At 35.2% G+C, this 15,864-nt stretch overlaps 1 pseudogene; it reads right to left on the bottom strand.

Moving 5' to 3' along the window:
- Nucleotides 1-3,768: 3,768 nt before the first annotated feature.
- The window catches only part of LOC149204526 (serine/threonine-protein phosphatase 7 pseudogene), a 77,774-nt pseudogene continuing 65,678 nt past the window's right edge, over nt 3,769-15,864 (bottom strand).

The raw sequence follows: 15,864 nt of genomic DNA, 5'->3' as shown, positions 1-15,864 counted from the left end.
TTATATAGACATTAAAATATTTTCATTTAACATTTTCTTTCTATATATAGATATATATGAAATTGATATCAGCATAAATGAGTTAACATAGATCTTCAAATAGTTTATTGAAATATTTTTGAAAATTACAAGGTTTAAACATTTTACTCACACTTTTTAAATTTCTAATTACTTTATTTTTTTTAAGTTGATATGAAATTATACCAGCCTAGATCTATCTTAACTTTGGATCTACCAAGCCCCTAGAGGAATCAAATATCTTTCACTCTAAAAAGAATGCACATTGATCCCTCTTGACACTTGGTAGATCAAAAATTAAAATGGATATAGGCTGGTATATATATAAGAATACCATGGGAAAACCCATGGATTGTTAAAACCTACATCCAACAAACTACAATAAAAACCATGGGTTGTCAAAACCTAGAAACCATGAACGATAAATTGACTATTTTACCTCTATTTTATTTTAATTATTAATTCTATTTTTTTATTTATTTTATTTTTTTAATTTTAATTTTTTATTTTTTAATATTTTTAATGTAGTTTCACATTTGGTCTTAATATTAGCATTTGCAACACATGTTGCAAAGGAAATGTCGTAAGGCAATGGCATAAGAAACACACATTTTCTCTCTCACCCCATCTCTCTCATTCCCCTTGTCTTTCTATGAAACCCTCACCCTCACCCTTCCTCCCTATGTCTCCCACTCTCGCTCTAGTTCTCTCTGTCTCTCCCTCTCCCTCTACCTCTCCCACACTCTCTCCATTATATCCCCTCTCTCATTATCTCTCCCACTCTCACTTCCTCTCCCTCTCTCCCTTTTCCTATCACTCTCTCTCCCCCTCTCTTGCCCTCTATCCTCCCCTCTCCTACCCCCTCAACTCCTCTCTCTCTCTCACACACTCACTCTCGCTCTCTCTCTAACTTTGTCTCTCTCTCTCTCTCTCTCTTTGTCTCTCTATCACTGTCCATCACATGTTATTTCTCCTTCTTCCTCTAACTCTCTCCCTCTCCCACACTCTCTTCATTATATCCCCTCTCTCATTATCTCTCCCACTCTCACTTCCCCTCCCTCTCTCCCTTTTCCTATCAGTCTCTCTCCCCCTCTCTCGCCCTCTATCCTCCCCTCTCCTACCCCCCCTCTCTCTCTCTCTCTCTCTCTCTCTAACTTTGTCTCTCTATCATTCTCCATCACATGTTATTTCTCTTTATTCTTCTAACTCTCTCTCCCCTCCCTCCCTCTCCCCCTTCCATCTCACTCTCACTCTTTCTCTTGTTCTCTCCCTTTCATCCTCACCCTCCTCTGCATCTCTCTTGCTCTCCCTTGCCCTATATTTCTCTCTTTCTCTCATCACCCTCTCACTCTCCCTCCCCCACTCTCTCTCTCTCTATACTCTCTCTCCCCTATCTGTTTCACTCTCTCTATCTCTCTCCTTATCTCCTACACTCTCTCCCTCTCTATCTCCCTCTCCCACTAACTCTCTCTCTCTCTGTGACACACACACACACGCGCGCACACACACACACACCTCTTATTCCCCCTCCATCTATTGCACCCTTATCTCTCTCTCTATTTCTCTCTTGCACTCCCTCCGTGAATCTCTCTCCCTCTCCATTCTCCCCCCACCCCTCTTTATCTCTCTTTCACTTTATATTTCTCTCTTTCTCTCCCTCCCTCCTTTACTCTATCTCCATCTACCTCCCTTTCGTCCCTCACTCTTTCTCTCCCTCTCTCTCTCCCTCTCCCTCTCTAGCCCTCTATCCCCCTCTCTCCCAACCCCTCAACTCCTCTCTCTCTCTCTTTCTCTCTCCCTCCCTATCCTCCCCCCACATCTCTCACTCTCCCTCACTCTCTAACTTTACCTCTCTCTCACTCTCCATCACATGCTCTTTCTCCTTCTTCCTCTAAATATCTCTCCCCTACCTCCATCCCTCTCTCAGTCTCCATTTCACTCTCTCCCTTGTGCTCTCCATCTTGACCTCACCCTCCCCTGCATCTCTCTCTCACTCTCCCTTGCTCTCTATTTTTCTCTTTGGCTCCTCACTCTCCCCCCTTACTCTCTCTCTCTCTTTATCCTCTCTCTCTGTCCATATCTCTCCCCTTACCTCTCCCACTCTCTCTATGTCTCTCACTCTATATTGTACTCTCTCTCTCTCTTTATCTCCCTCTCCCACTAACTCTCTTCCTCTCTATCTCCATCTCCAACTAACTCTCTCCCTCTCTCTCTCCCCCTCCCTTTGTCTCTCCCTCTTTGTTTCCATCTCCCTTCCCCTCTCTCTCAGCTCTCTTCTTTCCCTCTATCTCCCTTGCGCCCCTTATCTCTCTCTCTCTTTCTCTCTCACACTACCTCCCTCACTCTCTCACCCTTGCACTCTCTCCCTCTTCCTCTCCCCCTACCTCTATATCTTTATCTCTCTCTCACTCTACCTTTATCTCTTGATACCCCTCCCTTTCCTTCCCTCCTTGACTCTCCCTCCATCTACCTCCCTTCCTTTCACTCCAACTCCCTCTCCATCTCCCTATCCCTCCCCATCTCCCTCCCCATCTCCCCAACTATTTCCTTATATCTCTCCCACTCTACCCCACTCTCCTCTCCTCTCTCTCACCCATTTCTAAGTGTAAGAAAAAGAAAATAGTGTTAAAAAAATGACAATAAATAATAAACAAAATCTAAAATATAATTCAAATGCTCTAAGCTCAAAAATGGAAATACATTTCAAAAATGAATTAAAAGATAAATAAAAACCCCAAATAAAATTGAAATAGAATAAATATACTATTTTAAAATATAATTTAAATATTCTATTTTAAAATATAATTTAAATATTCTATTTTAAAATATAAAAGCTATGTAAACGATATCTATGGAAAATTGCACAACATGTAATTTAAAGCTTATTCAAAAATTGAAATTATGACATGACACAAAAAAAAAAGTCATAATACAAAAAGTGTGTGTATTATTTGAAAGATTAACAACAATAACTGTGCAAGCATTTTTGTAAATGGAATTCAAGGAACTTTTTATTCCTCACAAAATCTCTACTATGGCGCGTATTCACTGATTTCCCGCAACACAATTTGTTGGTCCAATCATGAATAGGATTACCAATTCCATAGAGTCTAGAGTGACTCAACAATTCCCACAATAAATGGTAATAGTGGGAGTAGGATTAGGAAACTAGATGGAGAACATGGTGGAGCTACCAAATCCCAAAATTTTAGAGCGTTGAGTTGGTGATGAAACTTACTCACAATATTTATCGTTGTATCTCTATAGATCTACGGTAAAAATTATATGATTTTGGAAATCTGGTATATAACCGATTTTTATGAAAAAATTATGTATACAACCTTTGTATTGTAGCAAATACTCTACCACTCGATACATCTATTGATCAAAACAAATAGTTTAAAGCCACCAAGATTTTATACATGCATTAGTGGGTCTCCATTCTCCCAGATGGGGAGATAATGAATTGATATTGGCCTTTTTGTAATCCAACCAGTCATCAAGTACATTTCTCATATCAATGAGCTTGGCCTTTAGGCCTTTGCAACAGTTTGCATGTGTGGTGTAAACAACATCCAAGCCTGGGCTCCTCTTGCAGAAACCCCCAAAATAATTGGTTTCCAAGAACATAAATTTCATGCCCGTTGCAACAAATTTGATTGTGAGTTTGAGAATATTTAAGACGTCCTTCTCTTTCTGGCCCGGGAAAAAGCGTCTTGACAGATACCAATCTCTATAAAATCTAATGGTTCATTCATTGGAATGGATGTACATGAACCCTATGTTAGCATCGTTCAGGACATCCAAAGGGTCACCATTGTATTTGTCACATGTCATCTGGATATCTGCATCTTCTGCCAGTCTTGCAAAGGGATTTCGCAACCACATTATGTCAGCATCCTGCACAACAAAATATGAGGCACAGATTAGGCAAACCTCAATATGCCATGCAAACAAAACCCCAACCCAAACTGTAATATGCCTTCATAAGTTGCAAAGTAAAGCTAAATTCCTTAATTATAAGATGGATCGATGTTGACAAAAGTTTTTAAAACGAATCTATTTCCTTGGTCCAACAATAAAAACCTCCTGTCACCATTAATGTTGGTATAGATTGGACTATGTGTGAAGGTAATCAATAAGGATCTGTGCCGACCAATGTTGACATAGAAAATGTTAACCATGATGGTCTCACTGTATTTCCATCCTATCCATTAAATTTCATATTATTCTCATCTAATCGATAGGACTGGCTTGCCTGGAATCATGTAATCCAATACATATACACAATCCCCCATATATATATACACGAATTGATCTAGGTAGATTTTAGTCTTAACCAGGTTATATATATACACTGATTTAGGTAGAGTTTAGTCTTAACCAAGTCTCAGTTTCAAATTAATAGATTGAGAATAGAAATCACCTTGGAGAGCATATATATATATATATATATATATATATATATATATATATATATATATATACACCATTCCATATTACACATAATACTAGACAACTAGATGCTTATTGATGATTGCATCCACCATATAAATTTCCTTTTCTTCTTTCTGGAAACCATGCCCATGGACTCTTGGATGGGTTTGTCAATAAAATCCCCAGAGACTCTGAGATGGCAGGTTTTGTCTTCATGAAAAGAGGACATTAAAGGGAGTTACAGAATTTCCCAAACTAGTTATTGCTTGCAGACTACAGTATTATGAAATGAATCCCCATCAGTTGATAGAGAATGCAGCTTTAAATGGCATTCAAGAATATCTTGGCATTATTTGTGAATGTTGATAGAGAGCTATTGGATGTGAATTATGTCCATAATATCTAAAGACATTCCAAACAGGTATCGGATCTAAATTATGTTTAAAATAAATTAATATATTTACAAATACTGAGAAGATATTTCATACATTTATGAAGTTTAAATTGTGTTTATTGAAATAAAATAAATTAATAAGCAGCCAGGAAATGTAAAATGTAAGGTAAGAGGGAAAAGTAATTTATAATTGGTCGAAAAAGTGTGAAGTAAAATTATGATCTTTATGGTCGAAAAAGTGTGAGTCAATTATGATATTTTATTCTAGGTTGTTGGGCGAGGACAAAATCAGAATACCTTCGTTGATATGGAGAGTGGTTGTTTCTATGATATGGACACAATGTATGAGAGACCTTTGATGTAGAGAGACCTCAGGAATATTTATAGCACAAAAGAAACTATGTTATAACCTCAGGAATATTTATTCAGTCCCTAAGATAGATATTTAAAAGGAGAAAATAAAAGAAAATAGAAATTCAGAAGTAATTGTAAAGGTATTGCAAGGCACCTGTTGATAAGATTTCCTCCACCAGGTACTGTAAGACACTTGTTGATAAGCTTTCCTAGATAAGGCACTTGTATTGCAAGGCACTTATTGACAAACTTGCACTTGTAAGAAGTTGGAAAAAACAAACAAGAACAAAGAGGCTATCCATTTCATTTTCGTAATAGCTCATCAATTAAGTGCTCAAAACAAACAAACATCTAAATTAAGCATTGCATTGCACTTATGAAAAACAATGATAAAGTATAATCTAAATACATTATGTTTTATTTTTAATCAATTTGTTAAAATAAAATTTGAGTTTAATATTGTTGGCTTAGAAGGATTCCGGATTGAGCACCTTGACCTGCTGTAAGCTTCATGTTAACCTCAATGTCTTCAGGCTGGTGATACGTTCTTATACGATCGTGACCTTCATCGTCGGTGTCGCTTTCTTGATCTTCTTGATCAACATCATGGACATAGACGTTCTAATCACCCCTGTTCGCCATCGCTGCAATAATAGTGTAATTCATTGATATACTCCTCCTTCCCAATCAAAGATTAATGGTTACCTTTGTTTGCCATTGCTGCAATAATAATGTAATTCAGTGATATCCTCCTCCTTCCCAATCAAAGATTGATAGTTACACTAAATTTCTCCAAGACCCCTAAAAGTCCGATAAAATTACAGGGGAATCCAAGTTGCAATGCAACTATGATAAGCTTTAATGGTGATCTTTATAAGTTGCAGATGTTCTGTCTAGAGCACGAGGAGAGGTTAGAAGTTGGAGGTTACTCATCATTATCATAGTGATAGATGTATTAGACTAACGCGATAAAAAACTAAAGAGAAAACGAAATGTCCCCTTCTTTTCCTCACACCAATGGCCCCTAGCCCTTTTCTTGTAAAATCAATCAAGATTTGCATGGTATCATACTTCAAAGAAAAAAATAATGGGTTGGGGGCATTGCATAATTACCTCTTGGAAGTTGCGCGACGGTTGAAGCCATTGCTGTCACGGAGACCATGAATATGGACATCAACAAATTCGTAACTACTATTCCCTTATCAAACAGTTGAATTTTTCTTAATTGTCTAATATATAATCTTATGGTCTACAATGATGACATGTGGGTAAAAGGGGAGTTGATTTAAAAGAGGAATGCCTTATGGCGTAATTAACAACAAATTGAGTGACCATAATGAGGTTGGGATTATTGATGTTTTATAATGCATATCCATTTTTGTTTTTTTATTATAGGCGACATTATTTTTCTATTTAGAGAATATTTTATTTTTATTTTAACATACGTGTCAACTTCACTTTAACCATGGACAAAATCACACACTATTGAGTTATTAATGCGCCTATATGCTCAATGAATCCTAATTAATGAAGCACATGAATTCAAATAGAAAATGAATAGCATAAAAAATGGTGTAGAAGAATTCCAACTATATTCTTCCCACCAAAGAATGTAGGGATGTTTTTTCTTGGAACCTTAGTTATTTTAGCACTACTATGATAGGTAAAGAATTCTAGTCACAATAGGTGGAGCAAATGAGGCACCAATGAGAGTATGAAGTAGGAAGAATTCTAGTCATATCAGGAAGAGAAAATGAAGCATTGATCAAAGTAGGGGAATCATATTGATATTTTACACTTCTTTTTGTTGTACAACATAGAAAAGTAGTTTGGTAGCCACATGATTGAAGTAGTAGATACATCCCATGGAGGTTTCACAAACATGTGGAGTGGATGTAGAACTGAAACGATCTTCAACAAAGTAGAAAAATTCATCAAGAGATTAGGGGTAGGTAGCAATGGTATACATTTTGTGGATACAAAAGGAGGTGATTGAGATAAGGAAGAAAAATAAGACATAAGGGATAAACACCAAGCATTAAGATGACAATGATGTTAACTAATCCTTAAAGATTTGTATATAGATAGGATGGTATTATTTAGGACATTGATTAGTTGTTTCCCATATTTCTAGTTATGGAGAAATAATTGTCTCCCTCCAATTTTTTTTGTACAAATACCATTTTTCTGATGAGTAATACATCGTTGAATACCATCAATTTTATCGCAAAGTTCTCCATGCTTATTTAACAGTGGTATCAGAGTGTAAGGTTTGGAAAGCACCTAAGTCATTATGCCTAGTTCGAACGCCATTGATGCTGACAAGTTCCTATTGTGGTTGAGGTGGACGAGCTGTGAAGTTAGTGATCCGATTTGGCGTAGATGGTGTCGACTTAGCGAAGTTGGCACGTGGGTACCTAGTGAAGTTGGTATGTGGGACCATGTCCTATTCACTATGCGTGGGACCTTGGTGGTTTTGGAAAACAGCCTCAACATCACTTTTGGCGGTATTCGAAATTGAGGAGGGTGACCTCGAATTGAGTAAGCGTCGTTGATATGGCATTTAAAAAATCGCCTATGGGACCACTCACCTTGTTAACATACGATAAGCCACATGTCATCGATTTCCTTCGAATGTGAAAGGGGTCATCTCGACCATTGGTTTCATGTGAACGTTACATACCACCTCGTCAGTTTAAAGAGCGACAAGTTATACATTATCGCTTGCCATTGGATCTATTGGAGCTGATCCAGACCATTGATTGAGTTCTATAGTTATGCGCACATGGGAACATTTCGCTTGTCTAAAGTTTGGTAAGTAGTGTGAACCCGGGCGTCATTGGATGCATCGCGAGTTGCCCTCACCGTCGATCTTGTCCGACCATTACATGTTTGATGGGACCATGTCACATTGCCAATTTTGATGTGATAAATTGTCGATTTTAGATTGTTTGAGCACCAAATTAAAATATTTTTAAAGCGAGATAATACTCTAATTGTTTTTTTTTTTTTTTTTAAATCGTTTTTTAATCAGAAGGAGTTCTGTACATTCACAATTTTAACTATTAATTTTTCTACAAAAATAATTCTTTGGTATCTCTAGTTGTTGTTGTCCTTTCTAGAAAGGAAAATTATCAAGAGTGGTATAGAAAAATTAAAAATACACTTATTTTTAATGATCTATGGGATGGAGTTTGTGAAGGAAAAAATGACAATAAACTAGAGCCATCTGATGAGGAAAAACAACTAGAAATCTGGGAGAGTAAGGATAAAAAATCATGCTCAGAAGAGGTAAGAAAATATATTATTCAAATTAAAACAGTATATGAAGCAATAAAAAAGTTAAAATAACTTTATGATACAGATTTAAAATTGGAGATCATTCAATTACTGCTGAAGTTGTTTGACCTGGAGATGAAAGATAATGATCCATTGAAATTTTCTTCTAAGATTAAAGCCATCAATCATGAAATTGAATCTTTTGGTGTTAATGTTGATCTATAACTTACTGCCTTTATAAATGCCCTCTACCCTCATTATTTACACTACTTGGAATCTCTCCAAGCCAATGGAAAGTTAAAAGATTTAGATTTTGACAAATTAGTAGGAAAAAATGTAGAAAGAGAGAAGGCTTTTGACAAGAAGGAATACCTACCCAGTTATAATGTTAAGATTTTGTGTCTTTCTCAAAAAAGATAAAAAACCTCAAGAAGAATCAACCAGAAATAATATGGGCGACAAGGTTGACGTAGAAGGAATTATATAGGTAGGGGGGTTGGGGGAAAAAATAATAAGGGAGATAGACAACCGAATGATAAACAACAAAGAATTTTTACTGACAAAACAACTATCAAATGCTTTAGATGTGGTAACGTTGGACATATTGTTGCTAATTGTAGAATTCCCTAGGAGAAAATTAGTGAAAGGAGAGAACAAATGAATGAAAAGAAAGATCAACCACCTCCAGATAAAGGACAATCTTTTGAGAATGCACATTATGTTGTTGCCCATTGTAATTTTAACATGGATGATGTCTTTAGTACCTTTTTTTCTTCATGGCATGACAGTTGGATCTTAGACACATGGGCCACTTGTCATATGACATTTAGTAGAGATATGTTTGAAAAATTCAATGATCACATTAATGGAGTAGTCTATTTTGCTGATAAATTTCAAGTTAAACCTTCATGGATCAGATCTATTCGATTAAAGATGCCAGGACTTACATATTATATTTTAAATGATGTTCTTTACATTCCACAATTTCAAAGGAATTTATTGTCTCTTATACAAATTAGACAACAAGGACATTCAATACACATATTTGATGGTAAAGTGGAGATTTGAAGAGCAACTAATAATGAGACTGTTATGACTGGTGTGGAAGAAAACAAACTATTAAAATTGAAAGGTATGTCATGAATGCTACTCATCCAGTCAAGCAACATGATACTCTGTCTTCAAGTTTGTTATGGAATGCTTGTTTTGGTCATATCAATTATGACAATATAATAATTATGAGACAACAGGGAATTAAAGAGCTTCTAATGATTCCAAGAAAACCTACACCATGTAATGCTTGTATTTTGGGAAAGCATTGTAAACAACCTTTTCATAGTTCTACTTCTAAAACTTCCAGAAAATTAGGTCTCATACATTCAAATTTATGTGTACCTATGTTTGTTGCTCATGCAAATGGTAATAAATATATACTGACATTCATTGATGATTATTCGAGGATGTGTTGGGTCTATCTTTTAAGATAAAAGTCACAAGTTTTTGATGTATTTAAAAAAATTCATCTCTTGATTACAAATGAAACTCAACTTAATATACGCACTCTGAGAAATGATAATGGTGGAGAGTATACTTCACATGCTTTTGAAAGTTATTTGCAAGAGAATGACATCAAACACCAAACAACAATTCCTTATAATCCACAACAAAATGGGGTTGCAGAACAAATGAACAAAACATTGCTTAATATGGTTAGATCAATGATGTTCTTTAAAAATGTAAAGTTGATGTTTTGGGGAGAAGCAGTACTTTGTGCAACTTATATCAGAAATTATTGTCCTTCTTTTGTTATCAACAATAAAACTCCATATGAATTATGGTATAATCGTCTTCCTGTTGTTCAACATTTCAGAGTTTTTGGTTCTCAATGTTATGCTTTAATTCCTAACCAGCAAAGAAATAAATTGAGCATAAGAAGCAAACAATGTATATTTTTGGGATATTCCATTACTTCTAAGGCATACAAGTTGTATGATGAAGAAAATAAGAAGTTTATTTTGTCAAGAGATGTAGTATTTCTTGAATCTGATAAAGATACATCCACAGTTGATAGACAACTTAATCATTTAGAAAAGTTTATGTCTAAATTTTTTGTTATGAATCCGATAATACTATTCCTCATCCTGAAGGGGGGATTCCTATTCTAGATAAATCTGTGGATTTTCCTTTGATAAATTTGCCTCTTAATGATGACAATGGTTTTGCTGAAGAGAAATTGGATGATAAAAGTGCTTCTGCAGGGACAAAAGATACTTGCATTCCAAAAGAGTATGCTCCACAAGATGAATAACCTCTACGAAGATCAACTCATATCATAACATTTCCAAGAAAATATGATGATTTTGAAATAGGAAGTTCTTCAGGTAACCATTCTCATGTTTATGAGTATAATTTATCTATTGATAGTGAGCCTACTTGTTTTGAAGAAGTTGTTAGTTGTAATGAATGGAAAATGAAACTGCAAAGGGAATATGATGCACTTATTAAAAATGGCACTTAGAGGTTGGTGGATCCTCCTAATGGCATCAAACCCATTGGTTTCAAGTGGGTTTATAAAATCAAATATAAAGATGATGGTTCAATTGAAAAGTATAAGGTGAGACTTGTAGCAAAAGGATATGCACAAAAATAAGGTATTGATTACACAGAAACTTTTGCTCCTACAACTAAATGGGGCACTATTAGAACTTTATTTTCTAATGAAGCTCAAAAAGGATGGAAAATTCATCATATGGATGTAAAAACTGCTTTCCTAAATGGAGATTTGAAGATGTTTACATGTTTCAACCATAAGGTTTTTCTGTCAAAGGTAAAGAACAAAAGGTATGCACGCTGATGAAGTCCTTGTATGGTTTGAAAAAATCACCTCATGCATGGAATGAAAAACAAAGTGAACATCTTCTTGAGTTAAATTATAAGCATTTTGACCTAGATGATGCAACTCTTTTTGTTAAGAAGGTTGGAAGTTCAGTTGTCTATGTTGATGATTTGATGGTTACGGGAAATAATGATGACTATATATCATCCATTAAGAAGGAATTGTAAAAGGTTTTTGATATGATAGATTTAGGCTTACTTCATTATTATCTTGGAATTGAAGCTAATAAAACCCTCAACATATTTTTATCTCTCAAAAGAAATATGTTGGAAAGTTATTGAACAAATATGGAATGATGGATTGTAATCTTGTTGCTACTCCAATGGAACAAAATCTGAAACTTACTTTAGAAGAAACCAAACCATTTGAAGATTCAACAAATTACAATGTCATGTCCCTTCTCAAACACATTTGTAACTAGGTGCTGCTACACAATTTTGCACAATTTTGGCTAAGGAGGAGAACCCATCAGTTCCGACTTAGGGACTTAGGAGACAACTCAACTTAATTTGGTTGCTAGTGGAATGTGGGGGCCACCCACATGGGAATTTGAATTGGCCCATTCGAATAACTTGGAGGGAAAGTCGAATAAGGAGGGAGCAACTCTCATTTTTGGATTCATTAATACATCTTGCAAACAAAATCACTTGATCGTTCACCCTGCTATTTAGCTGAGCCAACCGACTGTTTAGCCATGAATCTCTCAAGCAGGAGATTCAACCTCTACTTCAGGGGACCATTCGTGCTTTCCCTAGAGAGGTAGTTCTACAAGGATTTCAGGAGTTTCGAGGCAGTGACATAGCACCACCAACCAACTCAGAGAAGGGAGTGCATATTTTTGGGCAGCGAGAGAATAAGCAAAGGGAGATAGAGGCCAGCAGAGATCAAATTGTTTACCAGAGAGTTAGAGAGCTGAGATAGCAACAATATACCAACATTCTTTCTGAGTTTTACATCCAATAGAGCCAGCATTCCAGCAGTTTGAATTGTTGGGCTAGGGGACAGCATAGAGGCCACTCAACAGCTTTTCGTGGAACTTAGGAGTAGGTGCCTTAGGCCAAGAGATCACCCAGGAAGTCAGGCATTGGATAGCAAGGGTCAACCTAGCACTTTGGAGGATTTACGGGTAGTTTCTAGCAGGCTGAGTTTTGTAGTTGTACCTGAGGTTGGGCTCCAAGGGGTCGAATTTCAGAAGTCTAAACCAGCCAAAATCATTTCTGGGTTTTTTTGGGTTATTGACAAGGATCCAAAATATAAAGTTTCATAATTTTTTGATCACGTGATGTGGGATTTTAATCCATAACTTTGCAGCAGACATTGTAAAATTGCTAAGAATTGAATAGTGCCTTTGGGGGTCAATTTTGGGAAGTCCAAATCGGGCCAAACCATTTCTAGGTTTTTGTGGGTTTTGGCCAAGGAGTTTGTGGCTGAAGTTTCATCATTTTTTTAGCACCAGAGGAGGAGTTTCTTGCAGTCCCTTTCCAGGCAGCAGTGAAGTTTCTAGGCAGCGCAGAGCATTAGAGGAGTAGTAATTTCCAGTATTTGAGATGATTGCATTATCACTTGGGTTCTGTCACACTTTCCATTGAAGCAATCTGAGGTGCATTCCTCCATACTATTGTACTTGATCCATTGATTAATAAAATGGCTCAGTTGGTTCTTAATTCCAGAGTTTTTATCATCATTTACTGATTGTTTAAAATTTTTGTGCTGTAAATCGTTTTTGCTTTGCATATCACTATTTATTTAAGTTCGAAACATTACATATAAGCAACTTGTTCGAAGTTTGATTTATCTTTCTACTACTTGTCTTGACATAAATTTTGCTATAGGGATACTTTCCAGATTTATGCATCAACTTTGTGAAGGTCATTGGGTAGCAACAAAAAGAATACTTAAATATATCTAAAAGGAACTCAAACATATGGCATGAAATATTCCAAAGTTTCAGACTTCCAACTTATTGGTTATTCAGGTTCAAATTTTGATGGTGATAATGAGCTTGGAGTCTCAACTTTTGGTTATGGATGAATCTTGGATCAATAACTATTAGTTGGAGATCATGACAAAAAATTGTTCCTATTGATTCTACAATGAAAGCCATTTTGAAGAAAATATGATGATTTTGAAACAAAAAGTTCTTCGGGTAACCATTTTCATGTTTCTGAGTATAATTTCTCTATTGATAGCGAGTCTACTTCTTTTGAAGAAAATATTAATTGTAATGAATGGAAAAATGCAATGAAAAGGGATTATGATGCACTTATTAAAAATGGCATTTGGAGGTTGGTGTATCCTCCTAATGGAATCAAACCCATTAGTTTCAAGTGGGTTTATAAAATCGAATATAAAACTGATGGCTCACTTGACAAGTACAAGGCGAGACTTGTAGCAAAGGGATACACACAAAAATAAGGTATTGATTACACAACAACTTCTACTCCTACAACTAAATGGGGCACTTTTAGAACTTTGTTTGCTATTGCATCTTAGAAATGATGGACAATTCATCATATGGATGCAAAAATTGTTTGTCTCAATGGATATTTGAAGGGAGATGTTTACATGTTTCAACCAGAAGGTTTTTCTATCAAAGGGAAAGAACAAAAGGTATGTAAACTGATGAAGTCCTTTTATGGTTTGAAACAAGCACCCCGTGCATGGTATGAGAAACTAATCGAACATCTTCTTAAGTTGAATTATAAACATTTTGACCTAGATGATGCTTTTTTTTATAAGAAATTTGGAAGATCAGTTGTATATCTAGTTGTCTATGTTGATGATTTAATAATTACAGGGAACAATGATGACTATATATCATTTGTTAAGAAGGAAATGTAAAAGGTTTTTGATATGACAAATTTGAGTTTACTACATTATTATTTAGGGATTGAAGTTGATCAAAAACTGCAACATATTTGTATCCCTCAGAGGAAATATGTTGGAAAGTTATTGAAAAAATATGGAATGATGGATTGTAATCTTGTTGCTACTCCAATGGAAAAAAATCTAAAACTTACTTCAGAAGAAGACAAGTCAATTGAAGATCCAACAAAGTTTAGGCAACTTGTTGGAAGTTTGATTTATATTTCTACTACTCGTCCTGACATATATTTTACTATAGGAATACTTTCTAGATTTATGCATCAACCTTGTGAAGATCATTGGGTAGCAGCAAAATGAATACTTGAACATTTAAAAGGAACTCAAACATATGACATCAAATATTCTAAAGTTTCAGATTTCCATCTTACTAGTTATTCATATTCAAATTTTGATGGTGATAAGGAGCACAAAATCTCAACCTCTGGTTATTTGATGAATCTTGGATCAACAACTATCAGTTGGAGATCACGAAAGCAATATGTTCTTGTTAATTCTACCACTGAAGACGAATATGTTGCAACATCTCAAGCTACAAAAAAAATAATTTGAATTCACAAAATACTTGAAGATTTGCAAGAGATACAAAAGGCTTCAACTCCTCTATTCGTTGACAATTCTTCTGCAATTCAATTGGCCAAGAATCCAACATTTCAGGATCGAACCAAACATATCAACACCAATTATCATTTGAGTTGACATCATGTTGAGGCCAAAACAATTCATTTGACACATTGTCATACTTCAGAACAAATTGCAGATATTTTTACCAAAGCATCAAGACATAAAAAGATTGAAAAATTTAAATCTTTACTTGACATGTCAGATGTCCCTTCAGATTAAGGGGGGAAATGTTAACTAATCCTTCGGGATTTGTATATAGATAGGATAGTCTTAGTTAGGACATTGATTAGTTATTTCCCATATTTCTAGTTGTGGAAACATAATTGTCTCCCGATAATTCTATTTGTATAAATACCATTTTTATGATGAATAATACATCGCAAAATACCATTAGTTTCATCATGAAGTTCTCTAGGCTTGTTTAACAAATATCACACACCTCTATTGCATTATTATAGGACTATGAACTGAGCCTCTTTTAAATTGTTATCCACTTGCTTGGTAAGTTCTAGATTTCGGTTTTGACTCACTCTTGCCATTTAATTTGAAAGCTTATTATTTCTTGGTTTTGTATTCCCAAATTTCTTTTTCAACCACTTTTTTTTTAAAGTATATAAAAGATATTAGGTGGTTACCATTCGAGTATGGAAGATGCATGCCAAATAGGTTGTAATGTTGCTTCCAAGGATTCATGGTCCCTCAAACTAAAAAAATTCATAAATTAATTTGATGTGACACTCTAACTAGACTATGTGATCTTATATTGCATTATTATTATCATAAAGAAAATACGCGTTACTTTATTTATTTCATATCAACTCAGAGTCTCAATTCATATCTATTACTTAATAAGTGCAATGTAAATTTATGTTTTATCATGTCCACAAGATTGTATTAAGATTGTAATATAATTTTCCTTAAGATACACTTTCGTGTAAACTAGCACAATATCCCTAAGTTTCTCTATAGTAAACTAGCA

The sequence above is a fragment of the Pinus tabuliformis genome, chromosome 1_2 (assembly GCF_031772625.1).
Source record: "Pinus tabuliformis cultivar Carrire ecotype Pingquan chromosome 1_2, CPIR1, whole genome shotgun sequence".
NCBI lineage: Eukaryota > Viridiplantae > Streptophyta > Pinopsida > Pinales > Pinaceae > Pinus > Pinus tabuliformis.
The sequence above is the reverse complement of the archived record's forward strand: the minus strand, read 5'-3'. Positions and strand labels throughout refer to the sequence as shown.